We start from the raw sequence: 6,942 nt of genomic DNA on the forward strand, positions 1-6,942 counted from the left end.
GTTTAATTAGAAGCAATTATTCAGGATTATGACGATCCCATTAATTATTGCATTACCCAAGGGGTGGACAACTCCAGTCCTTAAAGGACTTGGACTGAGGCACCTGTGCTGAAGCAGGGATATCCTCAAAACCTGACCTGTTGGTGGCCCTTGAGGATTGCAGTTGGCCATCCCTGGTTTAACAGGTCTCACAGAAATCCGGCAGCAAATAATTACAGAGCGGTAAGGAGGGGAGGATATTGATTCCAGTGGTCGAGGTGGTGTGGAATACGTATTTTTACCGTGTCTGCCAAAAACATTTTTTTTTTTTTAAATTTTGTTAAACATCATAGAAAAGCTATTTTAGCCAAGTATTTTAGAAATATTTATACAACATGTTTAGAAAGCAGAAATGGAAATGTGCTTTGTAAAACAAATCCATTTTTTTTTTTAATTAAAACTTTTTTTTTTTTTTTAAATCGATTGTGTTTAACATTTTTTAAAAAAAAGAAATAAAAACAATTAAAAAGTTTGGGGGGGGGGGGAATCTAAATACAGCCTTGTACCCTCACGTCAAACAACAAAACAGTACTTTATGTGCAGTTTAAAGCGATATCATGCCTTTTGGGTTAAATGTCATGCTACAAGAGGGTAGGCCCAAAGTTGTTAGAAATCTTCCCCAACTTGCCTCCTTGTTTCATTTATTTTCCAGGATTGGAACCAGTGTCTCTGCCGGAGCAGAACCGCCCTCATTTCAGTCCTGGGGACCTCTACGCTTCACGAGATACTTAGGCTGCGCTTATAGTGCCGGTGACGTCGCGTCAAAACAAATGCATTGCCGCCGTCGCGTGGGCTTATAGTAAGCGTGAAGCGACGGAGCGACGGCTTGGTCGCGATCGCCGGAAGTCATCTCAATTTGATTTTTCCAGCGACCGCAGCCCGACGTCTCCGTCGCGGGCACTATAAGCGTAGCCTTAGGCCCCATTTATAGTGCGCGCGGCGCGAACAAAGTGCAGCAGCTTTATCGGGCCGGCCATAGTGAGCAATTTTGAGCCGACCGAAACATTTCGTCTTGGTCGCACGACGGCTGGGTCCCATGAGCGGTACAGCCAATGAGGGCGAACCAGCCTCGTCACGGCCATTTCTCCGCCACGCCTCCCAGCCGCGCGCGTCGTCGAAAACTCAAAGACCATAGATCAATCCAGCGACAGGCACGCGCAACGCCATGCTTTCCGGCGCACGCGCGGCCCCCTATATCCGAGGCCTTACTGGTGTTTAAAAATGGGCGGCCAATAGGAAGCCACAACTGATGTTACAGCTTCATATTGGCCTCAGGTTTGGCAGCCATATTGTTTCCCCTGGGGGATATTTAAATCCGGTAGGGGAAGAGGCCAGGAGTTGGGGACCCCAAAAAATGATTTGTGGGAGCAAGCGCTTTTTAAAAATATATGTGTCAGGTTTAAGTTCACAGCACATCTACCGTATGTAGTGTGAAATACAAAAAAAGAGCGTCAGTATTTTATTTCAGTACTAACTATATACAGAAGGGTACACTTTATTCTCCAGAATGTGCGAGTTTGTATCCGCTGTAAACCTGTCAAGTTATAGTAGAAACTGTCCATTCAATCCGCCATCTGCTCGTACAAAAGCGATGCCGGGAACGGCAGCAACTGCTCAATGTTTGAGAGTCGAAGGCTTCTATTCAATATGCGGTCAAGCGTCTTCCCCTTGTACAGGGAGATATAAACCCGCAATCCCCCCTTTTTCTCTCTCAAACACGTTGCTTGCACTGGGGGTGGGTGGGCAGTGTTACAGAGAAAGTTTGCAGTCGCACGACCCTCGGGGAACTCCCCAGTTTACCCAAAATGTTGTGTGCTTGCTTCTGCAGCTACAAAAACACCCAGACTGTCCCCCAAATATTCAGCTGCGGTGTCTCTCCGGGGATTGTGGCTTTGCCCCTGGCAGCGAAGGGATTAACATCAATTTGTTGGAGCACAGGAAAGACGACTTCACAATATATTGCACAGTAATTTATATATACACAGTATAGATTATACACACACACACACACACACACACACACACACACACACACACACACACACACACACACACGGAGAGAGAGGGGTGTGCGTCCCCCAGGCCTTACATCAAGGTCACAGTTGGTGCCATTGATTTTGCCTCCCTTGCAAAGAATCAGCAGACTCCACTCGGGATAGGCTGGCACATGTGTTATTAGTGTGGGTGTGAGCCCAGGGACTGGCACACTCTACATTATATCAACTGGGCAGACCAGGCAATAGTCTGAGTTGTGTGTCTATGCAGCAAGACGTTGATAGATATACCCTAGGCCCAGATTCACTAAAAGGCACTACTTTATGCTGTAACAGGCCTTTATCCCCCTTCATTTTAATGTGTTTAAGCATAGCAGCCTTTAGTGAATCTCGGCCCTAGAATGGAGTTAATCCCTAGAACTTTCAACTACCATACAAGGGGAAATTAAGTGAGATTTTCCCAGATCTCATTAAACTGTTTTCCCCCCAGTGATTCATAATGAACATTTACAGCGAAATACAGTATGCATATAGGGTTACATTTCCAAGTCATAACATTTGGGGGATGATAATCTGAGACATCCAAGGACAGCTGTGCTCCACCTCGCTATTAAACTTCTAAAGCGACCGGATACAAAATCCTCGCTGTGATGGGGGCAAACGTCTGTTTTTCCCCAGACACGGTGTCCAAGAATATATCATTTAGCAAATGTGATTTTACTGTAATAAAGTACACAAGGATCTTTATAAACCTGCAACATACTGAAGGACAAATACATTGCAAACCTCTGCAGCATGAAAAAGGTTTTTCATATGGGCCACACGCCACAGAACTCCAACTTATAATGTTATTTATCAGGTAAAAAACTGCCTTGTATAACCCATAATAAATAGTTCAGGCATAAGTTCCTACCCCAAAATGTTTTTGCCTGAGAAGCAGCAAAATAGAGACTTGCTAGGGATCACAAGCAGCGAGCATGCTAACAAGGCCAAGTTCGTCCAACGCAAAAAGGATCTTTAAATGTGTTTTTTTTTTTAACCGATGCAGTATCCTTAATGACATAACAAAAATGATAAGTCAGCAAAAGTATCTCATATCAAAATATACACGATAATGCGTTACCTTAATAAAAAAAAACAACACTTTTGCAGTGCGCTGTGGAATATGTTGCCACGTTTATAAATATTTTTAAAAAAACTCCCACAAGGTAAATCTGTATTCTGATGTAACCTCACTGGGGATCTAGATCTAAAGCTTAGGTCTTACTAATATAGCTATTTCGTTTACACTTTCTTTGTAGTCTCGTCAGCCATAAATCAAGGTGGCTTTAAAAGACCAGACTGGGACATCCCAGGTCCCCCATTGAGGCGGCTCTGGGTATTTCTTTTCATGACAAACTGTTAATGGAACTTGACTCATCCTACAGCAGTTACAGACCAAACCTGGCACAGAAACGCTCAGGACAGCGACAAGAATACAGGAGGTTAGAAATCAGAGCCTCATCCAGAATGGCACAAAAATAATAAAAATTAAAAAAATATATGTGTATATGGGATTCTGGGAACACAGGAAACAGGGGGCAGTGTAATAAAACGTGCAGGTAAATACAGATAGGGGCTTCCTGCCTTTGTGATGGTGATCAGGTGTGTGCTGCCTGCCCCAGCTTGCTGTGTCAGGGCATTCTGACATAGAATCTCACACTGCACCATCCAGATGTTTTGATGAGTTTGCAGAGGTTTCACCAAACAAGGAAGGAATTGTTCACACAAAGCATAGAGAAGACTTTGTTCATGTGACTTATTTTTTTTATTGCACAACCCTTAGTTTCCATCAGAAAAGCGCCCCCAACAACACTCACAAATAGCCTTTTTACTTCTTTTTTTTTTTTTTCTCCCACTGCAACAGGATGGTAATAAAAGCATAAACATTTTCTGGGGGGGTGGGGGAGATTTCCCATTTCCCAGGCAGCAATTATTCTCCCCACTATACATATATCTTCTGAAACACTCACAAGGATAGTACTCAGGGGCTTCACACAAAAAAAAGTACTGATACTGTAAACCAATTGTAAGTTCAGTGAACTTTGCAGAACCAGACATTAGAAATATTTATAGAAACAGAAGACAGCATGAGAAGCTTCCTAAAATATCAATTACTCTACAAATAGAAAGTGTTACTATGTTTTCAGCAAAAATGCAGTGGCACTTTGAGGTTGTAAATAATATTATTATTATTAATAAAATAAAAAATATATACTCCATACCCCCCCTAATACACTCACACCATACCCCTCCTAATACTCACACCATACCCCCCCTAATACTCACACCATACCCCCCTAATACTCACACCATACCCACCCTAATACTCACACCATATCCCCCTAATACTCTCACACCATACCCCCCCTAGTACTCACACCATACCCCCCCTAGTACTCACACCATACCCCCCCTAGTACTCACACCATACCCCCCCTAGTACTCACACCATACCCCCCCTAGTACTCACACCATACCCCCCCTAGTACTCACACCATACCCCCCCTAGTACTCACACCATACCCCCCCTAGTACTCACACCATACCCCCCCTAGTACTCACACCATACCCCCCCTAGTACTCACACCATACCCCCCCTAGTACTCACACCATACCCCCCCTAGTACTCACACCATACCCCCCCTAGTACTCACACCATACCCCCCCTAGTACTCACCCCATACCCCCCCCAAGTACTCACACCATACCCCCACTTGTACTCACACCATACCCCCCCTAGTACTCACACCATACCCCCACCCTATTACTCACACCATACCCCCCCCCAGTACTCATACCATACCCCCCCCAAGTACTCACACCATACCCCCACTTGTACTCACACCATACCCCCACTTGTACTCACACCATACCCCCCCTAGTACTCACACCATACCCCCACCCTATTACTCACACCATACCCCCCCCAGTACTCATACCATACCCCCCCACCAGTACTCACACCATACCCCCCCCAGTACTCACACCATACACCCCCTAGTACTCACACCATACACCCCCTAGTACTCACACCGTACCCCCCCCCCAGTACTCACACCATACCCCCCCTAGTACTCACACCATACCCCCCCCCCCCCAGTACTCACACCATACCCCCCCCCCCCCAGTACTCACACCATACCCCCCTAGTACTCACACCATACCCCCGATCACACTTTGACCACTGGTTAAGGATTATATTCTTGTTGCTTGTAAGCCTGTGATATCTCCCCTAGAATGAAGGGTCTGATCTCCCTGCAAACACACAGCTGTAATGACTCTTCTTAGCCCAGCTGCACATGGCACACATGGCACACATGGCACACACGTCTCAGTGTGAGCCTGCGGAGCTGCCCTCTCCTGCATGAGCACCACATACTTCTAGTACTCCTAAAGTTTGCTTCAGCAAAATGCTGAGAAGTGGGAGCTCCCAACTTCAGCCGGAGAGAGAGTCAGTGAATCATGGTCTGAAACAGCAGCAGCTGCAGCTCCAAGCAGGAGGCAGCAGCCGCAGCCGGGCTCACATGCCCCTTCCCCAAGCAAAGTGCAACACCTACCTTACTGCAGTGCTCACAGCCCCCCTGGCAGGAAGCTCCCGGGACCCTGCGTATCCTTAATACAAAGTAGCAACCTCTCCCCCCCCACCCACCACCTCTTCTCTCACTCACTGTACCCCCTACTCTCCCCCTCCTGCACTGAAACTGACGTCAGCCTCCGCTCCCCAGCCCGCCCCCAGCGCTGCAGCCATTGGTTAGAGTGAGGGGGAGGGAGAGGCAGGCTCACAGGCTCAGGCGCTGGTTGGTTGGGGGGACATGTCCATCAAGGAGTGCCCATTCCCACATTCCCAGTGCATGTCAGGGTGGGATCAGGATGGGTGCATGGGGTGGTTATCCTGATGTTTGCATTAGGACAGCAGGAAAAGCAGCCATTCCCAGCAGGGGGGGAGAGATTGGAGTTATGCAAATACTTTTTTTTTTTGCAATAATAATTGCTAAAACGGCATTTTTTTGCCCCCTTAAATTATCAATTAAAAAAATATATAAACAGTTGTCAGAGTGTGTGTGTATGTTGTTTATTTATAAAATGTAGGACGTAATACAGTGAGAGTTACCTCTTGTTTTCAAGTATGTCCTGTGCACAGAGTTATGATGACAGATACATGGTTACAGATACATGGGTACACTTATGAGTTCAGTATTAGGTGATACCTTTTTTATTTGGACTAACCATTGATGTCATAGGACAAGCTTTCGAGAGTTTTCCTCTCTTCCTCAGGTCAGCAATACTGATATATAAAGGTTTCTATGACTTAGGGATTGGAAAAGGAAAAAAAAAAAAAAAAGGAAGGAAGAATAAGAACAGAGAGATGTATATGAGGTGGGGTGGGGGAGTCACTGGAAGGGCAACTGGACTAACACGGCTATTTCCGTTTTAGTTACACTAAGTGAGCAGGGTTATACATAAGGTTGCGTCCCCCGTGCCGCTGACCGCGCTCATGCTTGAGGGTGGTGACGTCACCAAATCTCCAAGCATGAGCGTCAGCTGTCCGGCAACTTTTTAGGTAAGCGCGAGCAGGGGGGGCAAGCACCCGGCTCCTGTGAGTGTAAGTGCACGGGCGCGCGCCACGTGACTGTGACCGGACAGATCAAAATTGATTGATAGGGTGTACTGACCGCGCTAAGTGCCAAGCGCGGTCAGCGGCGGCGTGGGCGCAACCTTATATACAAGACATTGCATGCACAGTAAGAGATAATATATGTTATAGGCGTATGTAACAGTTACAGACCAGATTAAAATGTGAGACCGCTTTAGTTTTGAAAGAACTTAGACTGGTGGCGGCTGTGAGAGTCTCCGGTAGGTTGTTCCA

At 46.2% G+C, this 6,942-nt stretch overlaps 1 protein-coding gene across 1 annotated transcript in view; it reads right to left on the minus strand.

The window, feature by feature from the left end:
- The window catches only part of PPFIBP1 (PPFIB scaffold protein 1), a 137,118-nt gene extending 131,367 nt beyond the window's left edge, over positions 1 to 5,751 (minus strand). Inside the window, exon 1 of the mRNA XM_075602819.1 lies at positions 5,633 to 5,751. The gene's annotated coding sequence lies outside the window, so the exon portion shown is untranslated. The remainder of the gene's footprint in view (positions 1 to 5,632) is intronic.
- Positions 5,752 to 6,942: the final 1,191 nt, after the last annotated feature.

The sequence above is a fragment of the Ascaphus truei genome, chromosome 5, assembly GCF_040206685.1.
Source record: "Ascaphus truei isolate aAscTru1 chromosome 5, aAscTru1.hap1, whole genome shotgun sequence".
NCBI lineage: Eukaryota > Metazoa > Chordata > Amphibia > Anura > Ascaphidae > Ascaphus > Ascaphus truei.